Source organism: Cupressus sempervirens, chromosome 2 (genome assembly GCF_028749045.1).
Source record: "Cupressus sempervirens isolate cs-2001-9-10 chromosome 2, ASM2874904v1, whole genome shotgun sequence".
Classification (NCBI taxonomy): domain Eukaryota; kingdom Viridiplantae; phylum Streptophyta; class Pinopsida; order Cupressales; family Cupressaceae; genus Cupressus; species Cupressus sempervirens.
The window spans coordinates 183,636,270-183,651,083 of record NC_143119.1 but is presented as its reverse complement, the minus strand read 5'-3'; positions in this window follow the sequence as shown (position 1 = coordinate 183,651,083).

Here is a 14,814-nt window from a genome sequence, read left to right as displayed (position 1 = left end):
GAAGCACATTATATAGAAGATAACACACAAAAGAGTCCACTATGCAAGTGAGGCTAGTTAAGATATCATTTTCTTCACAATCTTGTTTAACATCACTTAGGGATGATGAACTAGATTAAAGAGGATAATAAATAATAAAAATAAATGAGCTACTACAAGCTCCAAAAAAGGACCATGTTTCAACAATGAGTTGTGCATTACTTGTCAATAAGAGATGAGATTTCTGCTTTTTAAAATCTCAAAGAACACTCATGATTGTTTTCAATAACCTCATGTATATCATTATTTTAATTAAAAATAACATTATTCTCATCAACATTATTAGCATCAATATCTCTATCATGTATTTAATTATCTATATTAATCACAATAGGATCTTAGTTTGAATTTAGAATAATAAAATTTCTTAGACAATTTTAAGATTTTATTTCTCCTATGGGCTTGTGAAATATTGATCAAATCTGATTAAATCATCTTTTCATATATTAGGAGAGTAAATATTTTTGGAATCAAGTTCATGTTGGAATTTAAAAATGGGAAGATTTACTTCTGAGAGGGGGGGAGGTGAATCAAAAGTAACTAACTTTAACCTTTTCAAATTTCTTTAACTAAAACCATTCACATGCATCCAATCTATCCAATGAACATGAAAGTAAAGACATGCATGAAAATGGACAACACACAAATTTGGTAACCCAGAAACCCTCCAAAATGAGAAGGTAAAACTGGGGTGGGGATGACACCCACAAAATATCATTGTAACAATGTGTAATTGTTCAAGGCTACAATGTTTGACCACTTCCAATGGTTTTCCCTATGAAAGGCCTATCTTGTTAAAGATTTTACACTCTGTCAAAAGTGACTTGGTTAAATGATTTCACTACCCTGCTAAAAGTAGGCTTGGTTAAAGGACTTTTGTACATTCACTTAAAATGCCACCCTGTTAAAGGATATACAAATGGCTACTAGGCCAACCTAAGTCCATAGGATTTCCATACCTAATACAATTGCTAGAGAGTATTAGTAGACCTTTGACCTGATAGCTTTGCAATCTTCAATTGCTAATTTCAGATCCTTGTTCTTCTCTTGCTGATCTTATCCTTGCTTGATATGATATGCCACTCTATGAGATTATGATGCTCTATTCTTCAATAACTAGATTCTGCAATGTCATTCTATTCTTCACTAAGTCTCTTACCCCTCTGAATTTCACTATAGTTCACCCATACACTTCTCTCATCCACACATTCAATGGGGTTTCATCCTCCTTTTAAAGATTTCAAAGACTTAGGATTAGGTATGAATCTATGATCAATATTAAATCTTTATTTCCCACTCATTCCTTGAACTTTTCATATTTTTTTCCATGCCTTCTCCATTTTTCTTATTGCCTACATGTTGATTGCATAGGTAATATGAAAGATTTGTTCTTATCTTCAGGATCCTTTGATATTCATACCATGTTGGCTCCAAAAATGGTTTACATCTCATTTTGTCAAGGCACAAACTCAATGCTAATTTTGTGTTACTCGACACATACTAGTTGTTGATGCTCGACACATATAGAAAAGCTAGCTCACTCAGCTCCTATAACAATTCTATTTCACTTGACATCTATAATGACTCTATTTCACTTGGCATCTATGGTTTTCTCGGCACTTGAACTTTACTCAGCACCTGAAGATTGCTCGGCACCTAAAGTTCACTCGGCACCTATTGAATTCTCTAGCTCAACATACATTTTAGCTTGGCTTCTATATTATACTTGACATTGTCTTGAGAATTTGGTTAAGTGTGTTGACACTCAAATGTCAAAACCAATTTGAGACTAACAATCTCCCCTTTTGACACGAGTGGCAAAAACACTTAACTAAACATTATAAATCTGATCTATATGAGTATACTACATATTTTGTTTAGCATATGTACAAGACTTCAAAAACTTATTCAAAATTTTATATACCTCAAAATATTGTAAATCCCCCTAAGTAGTTGTGCCATTTCCATTCTTGTAACCAAAATTCTTGTGTTGAATATATCTGATACCTTTTGCCTTATCTTCCTTTATTGTATCTATGTAGCCTATTTTTGCTTGCAGTTTGAATGTGAATATCTCCCCCTTTTATTAGATGCAATAAATAATGAATGAATATTCTTATTCTGCCCCTTATTACTTCTCCTTATTTTTTCTCCCCCTTTATGACACTTATGTCAAAGGGTCCTAGGGATGAATAGAATACTTTGCAAAAAATGTTTTATTTACCTTCATAATAATTTTGAGAGAAGCATCCCAATTGTCTAAAGCTATCTCTAATGACTTGTGCTAGATGGCTATCTCTGCTATAAGATGAACAAGCCCTTCTAAAGTAGAAAGATTTGGGTCTTTCTTTAGTACATTCTTCATAAGCCTACTCCTTGTGAAGTACTTCCAAATGTGGAGTTATGGAGGATTGAATTTGCATCAGTTTGGCCTTAATGTTGGCCTTCTCTACTATCAACACAATTAATTCCTTCTATGTGTGAAGCGCTGTTGCAAAATGCTTCTCACTCTAATCTAGTTCTATTGGTAATTGTGTGTTAGAAATATTTACATTTCACTCCAAGCTCATTATTCTTTGGCTCATTTCTTGTGTGAAATAGGATGAATCACATAACTTATTGCACAATGAGAATACATTCTCAAGTACCTTTTTCACTTTTTCAATTTTCTTCGCCAATTTAACTTGTGAAAGTTTAATTTCACTTGATATCTTTTCATTTACTTTCATCTGAAATTTCTTTTCTAACCATTCCAATAATTTGACATTGGTTTCAAGGTCCTCATTCTATACCTAGTCCACAATACTAGATAATTTCTCAATTATGGGCTAAGTTTCGTTAGGTACTTGCAAGCTAAAGGCATCAAGAAATATGTCTTTGATCTCCACTAATGCTTGCTTTTGCCTATACTCATTTTTGAGTATCTCTTGCTTCTTTCTCCTTTCTAGTGCCTCTTGCACTTCATTTATCTATTGTAGGTTCATTGTCCTTGAGCAATAGCTTGGTATGACTATCTCTTCATCAAGTGCAGGATCTCCATAGTGAAGTACCCTTGCAACCTTGGTAGTGCTTGGGCCTGGTGCTGATATTTGCAATGGTATTGCATCAATACTCGACTTCTTCTGAGGAGTCCTTGAGTTAGGCAAGTTTACAAATGTTTGTATTGCCTCCTGCTCCTTAGGGATTTTCTCCACTTCTTTCTCCTCTCCTCTACTGCCTTGATCAATGATGACAACTTGAGGAGGTGCATCTTGGGTTTGTCCTATGGGAACATCTTGTCCTATTTGTTCCTTTGGTTGCTCCTTGGCAGTAGTTGTCACCATTGTTGTAGAATCAACCTTAGCAATTTTTTCATGTACCTCTTGCTCTTTGGGTTGATCTATTGTAGCTATGGGAGGTTGTGTAGATTGTTCTTGTGTGGTTTCCTTCTCCCTTATTATTTCTACTTCAACTTTCTATAGCTCATCAACACTCACTAATAGTGGGTTTGTGCAAAGTTGTGCTTGTAGTGTTGATTAGTGAAGGATCTTCTTGAGATCCTCTACAGTTAAAGGATTGATGTTCTGAGTTGAAGTGTCAAAAACATCATTTACAATGACTGTAACTATAGGTTTTGTATGTGGAGGACTTGGAAGTGGCATTTGGGTGTCTTGGACACTATGTTCAATTTTTTGCTCCTCTTCACCATGTGTCTCCACTATCTCTTTTTTTGTTTCTTTCTCTCCTTCATCCTTTTCTTGTTCTCTTTCTTCCTCTTTCTCATTGTCTTCCTCTTCTTCATCATTTCTACCCTCAAATGGGTCTTATTATCCTTCTTTTACTATTGTCAATCCATATATTAATTTCCATATCTGTGTGGATTTCTGGACAACATTTTCAATTTAATTTTCCAGAATACTAAAGACTTTGTATTTGGGTGCAAATTTGCTCTAATGTTTTTTGCCAGCCTTAGTTATTTGAACCTTGGTGAGGTCTAGCATTACATGAGCCAATGTAGACTATCTTATTTCTTTCTTCATCTTAAGGTAGTAATGCCTCTTATTTTCAACCAATGAACTTAGCTCCTTGGGCATTGAAGTATCTAGTTCAAGTGTGGTTGTCTTGAACTTAGCCATCATAGTGTAGATAGATTCTTCCGCTATGATTTGTTGTTCTTTTGACAAATTATTGAATTCTATGGTCTTTAGACTAGATAAATCTGCATTATCCCTTATATTATTGCAAATATTTTCTAATTTAGATGTGGTGGAGTGTCTCACCAATCTAAACTGTTCTTCATCAGACTCTATTCTCTCCTTGTCTGATTCTGGAGGTGCAACATACTTCCTCCTCTTTCTCTTCTTGATAGGTCTTGCTTGTTCTATTACTTTTTGTTTATCCTGCTCCTTTGCCCCTTGTGTAGTGGCCCTGGTGTCAACCATTTTTGTTGGCTTGGTTGGACTTGACTTTGCAAGTTTCTTTTCTTTCCTTTAAGCTGGGCAACTGGCTATTTCTGAGCTTTCCTTTTTTGTTCCTTGGCCTTTGGAGCTTCCTACTCAACACCTTCTTCTTCACCTATATCTTCTTCCATACCTTGGGTTAGGGCAAGTGGCCCTTGATCTTGCTTTTCTTCTTCACCCTCGACATCTTCTTCTTCTTCTTCTACTTCCTTTGTAGTGCCTTCCCCAAATTTTGCTTCAAGCTTCTTTACAAGCTTGTCTTTCTTCTTCAAAGTGGATGCAGTCTTCAACTCCATATCCACTTTGGATCTCACCACATCATATGTTCCAAAATGTGGTGCATTTTTGTCAATTTCCTCTGCAAGTAGTGCAATTATTGTTGCTGATGCTTCATCTATATTCATCTCATACCCAAGAGCTCAACCATCTCACTCTTGGTATGGCCAGTTGTATATATGTGTAATCAATAACTAAAAGAAAGAAAAGTTCATTTACATGTTTCTCCACCAAAGAAACTAGAATTTTGAGCCTCTGCTTCATTGATTTCTTAAAATCTTCAAAATAACTTGTCATCAAGGTCTCAAAATTAGCTCCCATATGCTCTATGTATTCATTTACTTGAGCTATGATAGACCTATCATTCTTCCATGCTACTTTACCAAAAGAAGGGAATTCATTCTATACATAAAAGAAAATGCATATCAGAATTGCACCAAATTTACGTTGTGCTCCTTTTGTTCTTCTGATTGCTGCCAAATTTTCATTGATTTGTTGTAATTGTAGCTTTTCAAGATCATATGTATGTCTTTACTAGTTTATATCCTACATCTACTGCTATACAGGGCACATTGTTGAGTTTGCTAGATTGATAAAATTTGTCTGCAATGACCCTTATTGCAAAGTCAACTAGAGGATCTTGGATTGTGTCAATTGTCATCCCTCTTTTATTCCATTTTGCACCTATATTCTTCTCAATTTCCTCCTTAAAGTCACTTTGAAGGGTCTTTGGCCGATCTAGGGTTGGGTATCTAGTCACTCTATGTACTATCCTCTTAGTGATTTTGATGGGGTCATCCTCTAGCCATAAACTACCATCATGCACTCGACTTAACACTAATCTAATCCATTCTATCTTAAATATTGTGGGGAAATCTAGGGCTCACATTAAATCCTTCCTTTCAATAATTTTGAACTCCTCTTTCAACACTCCATTGTCACACAATTTCTCATATGCCTCCCTTATTTCCATATGACCTATGGTTCCTATCTTACAATTGTAGCATTTCCTTATGTCTTGAACCATCAATTTTTTTTTTGTATAATGGAAAGGGCTCTAACGAGATTTTTTTTGTATGTAACCTTAGGAATTGGATGAAAATTGGGTTGCCTAACCTCCTTGGACACTAATTGAACTTCAAATGTTTCTTTCTCTTGAATTTTTCTTGAGCTAGATGCCATTTTTTTCAAACTAGGGTTTCAACACAAAGAAAACACAAAATTGTGTAGCTTGACACAGTCATAAATACCTTGAAATTGATGAGATCATGCTTGAAATATTGTTGGAATATTCTTATATGCTAGATTCTTCACTTTGTATTCACTCTAGGCTCTCTCTTGTCTTTTCTCTATGTTCGTAGTGAAGAAAATTGAATGAAAATATGATAATTTACCCTATTTTCATCGCATTTATTGCTCAGTACATTCACAACTATCCACTTGGCTACTGAAGGATTCTTCATTACTTGGCTTTCATTGCCTTTTCATCACTCGGCTTCCATAGGAGTATTACTCACTCAACTTCAACTGAGATTTCTTCTTCAATTGGCTTCCTCTACCAACTCAACTTCTACCAATCATTCAACTCTTATAGTCTTTGACAATCAACTCAGCTTGTACTAAATTTTTCTCAACATCTAAGGGCAACTCAACAATACTTATGAAATCTTGAATTTTCAACTTTGCATCTTTGTTCATGCCGATCTATTCTTTTCAGTACTTTCTTTTCTAGGAATTGATGTATGATAAAGCTTTGCAAATAAGTCCCTTATGCCTTCTCTTGCTTAGGTTGATGAAGTGTGACCACTTGACCTATTAGGTAAAGTGATCCCTTCATTTGATGTGCTAACCTCATCTTTCTTCTTCCATGTCTTATTCATTTCTCCTTTGACATGTTCAACATCTACCTTCTCTTTACCTTTATCATTCTTTGAGTTGGATGCCTTTGACTTTTTTGGGTAGTTCCTGCTAATATGGCTAGTCTTCAAGCAACTAAAATATGTGGTTTGGCTCAACCATCTGCTATAGTTTTCTCTAAAATGTGTCCTTATGTAGTTTTTAGGAATGTGTCCATATTCCTGATAGTAATGATAGCTATACTTGGTATTGTAGTCCCAATTGTAGTAATGACCATGATTACCTTCCCTTGTTACCTAATTTGATGTCCACAGGTTTTGATCTGCACTCAAAAGCTCTATGTCCATATATCTTGCAATTGTGATAGTGATCTTCAAATTTTGGTGTACTGATAGTCCTAGGCTTGTAGTTAAGTGCTTGATGTCCTTGCTTTTTGTACTTATGACAATAACTTGCATTCTTAGGTTTGTTATGTTGATGGGCATTCTTGCTCCTACATACATTAGAAGTATGTCCCTTTTTACCACAGAAATGACAAGTTTAGTGTTCTTACCTTTGTTACTCCTTTCTTTTGTAGTCTTGGATGATTCTTCTTGTTTAGTGCTAATGTAACCTAGTCTTGAAGTATCATTACTAGCCCTTGGTGATTTCAGTAGCTGCTAAAAGTATTTGATGGCCTCATTAGATTTTTTGAAGCTTTCTGCAATCTCCTTCTCTCTTTTTAGATCATTTTGTAGTTGTTTATTTTGCATCTTCAATGCAGAGATCTCAATGTCCTTGACATTTAGTTAATGATGTGCATTTATCATCTAACTCAGGGTGTCCAATTGCATGTTTGAGATTCTTGCAAGTTCAATTGATTTTTTTTTCTAGTCTATTGGCAAGGTTTCTCTTTTCTTCTTCTAGCATAGCCTTGTCTTCAATGGCTCTTTTCTTCTATTTAGTTGCTTCACAAAGCATCATGGCTTTTGATTCTTGTTCAAGCTTGAGTATTCTAATTTCTTCTACTTGAGCTCTATTCTTCTCCATCATGTCTGCTATTGCTGCATCAAACTCTTTAGAATCTCCATTTGAAAATATATTTGAGGTGTTAATCTCCTTGTACTATGTGTCATTCTTAGCTATGGCAATCTCTTTTCTTCTTTTTAAGGATTTTCTCAGTTCTCCTCTAGCTTCTTCCAAAGCATGTAAAGCAAGTTGTATATCAATTGCCTAATTCTTTATGATCTTCCCAAGTTTGTAGACTTCCATTTCCAGATCTTTTCTCCAAGTTTCCAGGCTCCTTCTTGTGAGAACTTAGATCTGACATCGATTATTGGAATTAGAAAATGGGAATATTTACTTCTAAGAGGAGGGGGGGGTGAATCAGAAGTAACTAACTTTAACCTTTTTAAATTTATTTAACTAAAACCACTCACATGCATCCAATCTATCCAATGAACATGAAAGTAAAGATATGCATGAAAATAGACAACACACAAATTTAGTAACCCATAAACCCTCCAAAATGAGAAGGTAAAACTGGGGTGGGGATGACACCCACAAAATATCATTGCAACAATGTGTAACTCTTCAATGTTACAATGTTTGACCACTTCCAATGGTCTGCGTTGTGAAAGGCTTGTCCTGTTAACGACTTTACACTCTATCAAAAGTGACTTGGTTAAAGGCTTTCACTATTCTGCTAAAAGTAGGCCTGGTTAAAGGGCTTCTCTACATTCACTTGGAATGCCACCCTATTAAAGGATTTACAAATGGCTACTAGGCCAACCTAAGTCCATAGGATTTCCATACCTAATACAATTGCTATAGAGTATTAGTAGACCTTTGACCTAATAACTTTGCAATCTTTAATTGCTGATTTTAGATCCTTGTTCTACTCTTGCTGATCTAATCCTTGCTTGATCTTATATGCCACTCTGTAAGGTTCTGATGCTATATTCTTCAATAACTGGTAATGCTATTCTATTTTTCACTAAGTCTCTTACCCCAATGAATTTTGCTATAGTTCACGCATACACTTCTCTCATCCACACATTCAATGATGTTTTTTCCTCCTTTTAAAGATTTCAAAGACTTAGGATTAGGTATGAATCTACGATGAATATTAAATCTTTATTTCCCACTCATTCCTTGCACTTTTCCTATTTGTTGCATACCTTCTCCATTTTTCTTATTGGCTACATGTTGATTGCATAGGTAATGTGAAAGATTTGTTCTTATCTTCAATATTATTCAAGATTCATACCATGTCAGCTCCAAAAATGTTTTACATCTGAGTTTTTCAAGGCACAAACTCATATGCTAATTCTATGTTACTCGACACATACTAGTTGTTGATGCTCGACACATTTAGAAAAACTGGCTCACTCAGCTCCTATAACAATTTTGTTTCACTCGACATCTATAGTGACTCTATTTCACTTGGCATCTATAGTTTTCTCAGAAATTGAACTTTACTTGGCACCTGAAGATTGCTCGGCAGTTGAAGTTCACTCAACACCTGTTGAATTCTCTGGCTCGGCGTACATTGTAGCTTGGCTTCTATATCATACTTGGCATTGTCTTGAGAATTTGGTTAAGTGTGTTGACACTCAAATGTCAAAACCAATCTAAGACTAACATTTCAAAGGCCTTGAAATGACATATTCAATGTTGGTATTTACCACTACTTAGTTTCTCTTGGTCTGGCTTGAAATTTGGGAAGGTCTAGTATCAATCAACATTGGCTTTGTTTTTTCCTTTTGAGAAGAAGGAATAGAAGTAGCCTCATGAGGTTGAGAGATGTAATATTCTTGACATATTTAATATGTTTGAGGTGAGAATAAGGCATATATAAGATGAATGAAAGGTGTAGAAATGAGTTTGAGTCTAGGATGAGGAGGCAAAATATTCTTAGATCCAGTAAACTACAAGTTGGCCTAGTTATTAAAAACTAAATTAAATCCCTCATATTAAATATATGTTGAGCCACAAGTCAGCTACAACACAAATTAAATACCCCTACATAAATGAAATGCCAAGGTTGGCTCATGGACAACTCAACACCAACATGAACCAAGACCAAGTTGAGTGTCAAAAAGACCAAGCCAAGCATTAGAAAATTCTCAATTATTGTCGAGCTTCCAGAGCATGCCAAGCTCCAAAGAGTATGTCAAACACTAGTATATGCCAAACTCCACAACTATAAGACAAAATCCCTCCAAACATACAGGATTGCAAGCAAGACCAAGATGCTCCTACATTAGATACCCTACATTTGAAAAGATGTCTCAGTAGCTGGAAGAACATCTCTTGGGATTCAACACATAAATCCCAAATTGGTTCTTCATATACATATCCTCCAGGTCTTCAACTTGTACACTCTTTCCCTGGTTCTTTTTCTTCTTCTTCTTCTTCTTCACATCCATCTTTGGTGTGCTACAAGTCTGCTTTTGACACTGATCTCCAACCTTCTCAAAATCTTCCAAGTCAACTTGGATACCAATACTTAGGTTCCTCCTTCCAAGCTCTTCATTTTGCAAAGGAATTAGGGAAAATGTCTTGCCACCTTTCTCAACAATAGACACATTCTTGACACAATCATGCTACCATGGTCTACCAAGCAACACATGACAACTTCTCATGTCCACAATATCACACAACACTTGATCCTTATGATACCAACAAGGCATTGCTCCCTTACTTCCAAAGCATACTCACCTTCTAATTAGTTGATCCTATAAGGAAAAGGATGTCTCACTCTCCTCAAACTAAGTTTTTGAACCATCTCTTCAACAACAAGGTTATCGGTACTACCACCATCCACAATCACATTGTAGACTTTACCACTAGACTTACAACAAGTCCTAAACAAACTGGTCCTATGACAAGAATCCAATGTCCTCTGACCAACTAGTACTCCCCAAGATAGTAAATTCTCTCCTTGCTTAGGTTGATTGTCTTGGACTGCAACCTCATTCACAACAACAACTTTCCTACCATGAGGACTTTCAAAAGATCTATACCCTTCTTGACCACATTTGAAACAATTACCTCTGAACCCACCTCCTCCTATCCTCCTTTTCTGATCAACAAGTTTTTTTTCACCTTTAGCACTCGCTTTAGCTTGTGTTGAGGTATCTTGCTTCTCCTTCCCTCTAGCATTAAGTTGAGCTTTCCTCTTCAACTTATCTTTCACATTTAGAACATACTAATAAGCATCCTTAACTAAAGAAATATTCACCATACCAACCTCATCCTAAATATTGAATGTCAAACCATTAATGGACCAAGCTACCTTTTCCTTTGACAATTTTTTATGACTAGACTAAATAGTCAACTTATAGAACTCCTTGGTATAATCTTCACAGTCATATCTTTGTACTTTAGATTTTACAACCTCTTAAACAACTCAAATTCATAATCAGTAGGAGTAAACTTAGCCTTGAATTTAGTCACCCTCAATCTCCATCCAGTGGTCTTCATTTTGCTTTCCTCCTCTCTATCTCTTTATAGTTCTTTCACCAAAGAGCAACATGTCCTTTTAGCTTAGTTTGTGCCCACCTCACTCTAAGCAGAACCTCAATATCCTCAAGCTCTATATATTCTTCCAATTCACCAATCCAATCAATCAAGTCTTTAAGAGTCGAAGTATCTGAGAAATTAGAAACCTCCATCTTATGTTTCAACTTCAACTGAGATCTAGACCTAACAAACTGGCCATCCTTAATTCCAACAGGTCTCTCCACATGATCAGTTATGTTCTCACAACTCTATTTGACAACTTCAAAGTCTTCAACAACTTTCTCATAACTGCCTTTAGTACCCACATGTCTAGGTACACTACCTAAAGTACTTAGAATTTTAGCAATCATGTCACTCTTCATCAATGCAATTTCATATCTGAATTCTGCTCTAATCTTCTTTGAGATCCTTTCCTCCACAACATCACTAAGATCATCAATTTCCCTAGGGTCCAATCTTCTTGGAGAAATCTTTCAAAATTTTTGAAAACCTTAAGCAATAGATCCACCAATCTAGAAGATCAATTAGCTCCACAAGATCAACCTTCTCCAACTCACAATCTTGGTGCAAACTGCCTCAACTTCGGTGATTTGTCCACATACTCAGGAAAATCTTCACTCTAATACCACCTGATGCAATACGATACAAGAGAATCCCTAAAGGAGATGTCCTAGCCCCCAACAAATAACCGCACAATAGAAACACAACAACAATGAAAGATCTAATACCAAATCACAACTCTTTATTCATGAATATAACTATTTACATGAAATATGGATGGTTTTAAGGCCTTCAAGGTTAGGTCCAAATACAACAACAATTACAATATCAGTTTTGCAAGATCCAACTTATAATCACAATTCCTAGCTAGTCTAGATCCACAACTAGATAAGAACACCAAGAAGAAACTATACTTGTACCATCGATTCCACCAAGCAATCCTCTGGTCCTCAAGCAACAACTACCGGCTCTTCAAAGTTCACATCTACCCTTCATCCTCTTCTCCAAGTTGTATCCCCTCAATGACGATGCATAAAGACTCTACAAGACCCCCTACTTATACCCAACTAAGCCCCAAGTCAGCCCAATTATTACAAACTAAATTAAATCCCTCATATTAAATATATGTTGAGCCACAAGTCAGCTATAACACAAATTTAATACCCCTATACATAAATTAAATGTCAAGTTTGGCTTACAGACAACTCGACACCAATAGGAACTGAGACAAGCTGAGTGTCAGAAAGACCAAGCCAAGAATCAACAAATTCTCAAGCATTGTTGAGCACCTAGAGCATGTCAAGCTCCATAAATTATGTCAAACACCAGTATTTATCAAACTCCACAACTTTAAGGCAAAATCCCTGCAAATATGCAGGATTGTAAGCAAGCGTAGGATACTCCTGCATCATATTCTTAGGTTGTAGATTTCTCATTAAGTTTGATACTTTTTTTGGCCTCCTCACACTTATAATTGGTTTCTTTTTCATATGGTTTATATGTTCACCAACATTGAAGAATGGGAAGGTAAAGGATAGGTGAAAATTTGTGAATCTCAGTTAGAGGTGCTACAAATTTGTTTCCTTTTATCATTGACACCCTCCATAATAATGGTATTAGAATAAAAAAAGGTCTTATATATGTTTTGTCATCCTAAAGGACTTTTTAGTATCATGATCAGATCAATGATGATATTGGAAAAAAGGATTTGACATCATACGATGCTGCAAAGGGTTTGGAAGAATAAATTAGTTTGATGAAAGGAAATTTCAACATACTATCATTAATCATCCAGATCATAATATATTAGAAGAATTAAAAAGTAGAGTATAATTAAAAGGTTTAAAGATTAGTGATAAAGGAACCACGCTCGATGTTGTATTTTCCACTTTTGTATCAACACATTTGAAGAATTGTTAGATGAATCCTTCATTTTTGTTTTGGAACTTTTGGAATGATTATATTTTTTATGCAGAATCCTCTGCACCATTTATCTTGAAGCCAGTATTGGAATATTGATTTAATCTTCTTCCTAATAATAACAATTTTTTAGATGAGGGATGGATAGTGAGGGTTTCTAGCTCAATAAACTTATTAAGAATTTCTTTTAAATATGTTTATTGAAGTACTATCAAAATAAGAGTTTTAAAAAATTGGATTTCTTATTCATGTTCTTGCATATCAAACCCATTCCATGATTACACACACACACACAGTAGAAGATCATGTGGGCTCTTGGGAAAATGAAAGATCAACCAATTTGGAAATGCTAGAATTTAACATTAATATGGCATTTACTCCTATGTAATTTCTATATTTTGTCCAAATAGATAATAAGAATCCACTATGAAGGGAATGTGAAAATATTTTATAATATCTAGTATATGAGCCATTTGAGTTACACCATAGATTTATAGTTGCATCTTCCTCGCCATGATTTTTATCGACTGTAATTTTTAATGCTCTAATCAAAAGCATGAATAATGATAAGATCTTTCAATAACAGATAATTAATTCAAGCCTTCAGATAACTTAAATCTCCTTCATAACACTCTGAATAGTTAATACTTTGTAGATTGATACTAATGTATGATTTAAGAGGTGCACTTCTATATTTCAAATTTATAAGTTTACAATATATAGCAAGGTTAACTAGTGAAGTTTATTTTTCTTCTAAAGCTCTTATTGTTTTATGGTATGTTGGAATATTTTATTGTTTTAGCTTTTTTTTTTTTTTTTTGTATTATGGAGGTAGGAAAAATCATACACTCCAAATATTTTAATTAGATTTTAATTTCTAGCAAGACTTTTTCTTCTTTATTTTTAGATACTCTTCAACTTTCATTTAGATGCTCTCTTATTAGGATGTTCAGATAACTTGTGTTTCAGGTCTAATCTTAGTTTCATTTTGATTATTATCTCTTATAATTTGGTATGAATAGTATCTTATATAACTTATAAATGAATACTACAATGAAGTTTCCCGAAAATAAAGATGATTAATCTGAAAAACTAGATAAATTGATTATTTGAGAAATAATTTCCTCAGCAAGACAAATTGTGATATTGCTATCAGGACTCAAATATAGTCCTTAACTTAGAATAATTCTATTCTAATCTCAAATCATTTTTATAAATAAAGGGGTGATACATTTTAAAGTGTACACAAGTTGTGCATATTTAAATCAACAATTCCTTATCCAATCAAAGTTACAATAATTTAGATCGATTAAGACTTAAGGTTAGTGTTTGCACTATTACCATAAGCTATAATTAACATAGTTGCAATTCAATAAGTTCCAAACAAGAAGAATAAGATATTAATCTTTAGTAACTAACAACTCTAATTAAGTATATTTATAGTTCAGAAACGTTTAGCCATCATCTGCCCTTCTTTTATGTGGCCTAAAAACATTTAGCCATCATCTGCCCTTCTTTTATGTGGCCTGTTCTCCCAGGGTTTCAGCTGCTATGTACTAGCTAGTTCTATTTATCACCACTCTCTTTATTTACTTTGTTTTCTTAGTTAGTTTGTGCCCTTTATTAATTCATTTCTCCTATTTATAAGATAGATAAGTATTGAATATTTTCACATTTATAGTTAAGAATTAAAGCTCTTTTTAATAAGTATGGAATTTTTCAATAAGATTCATAAAGGATAATTAACATCTTTCTTTTATTCAAATGAATAACTTTC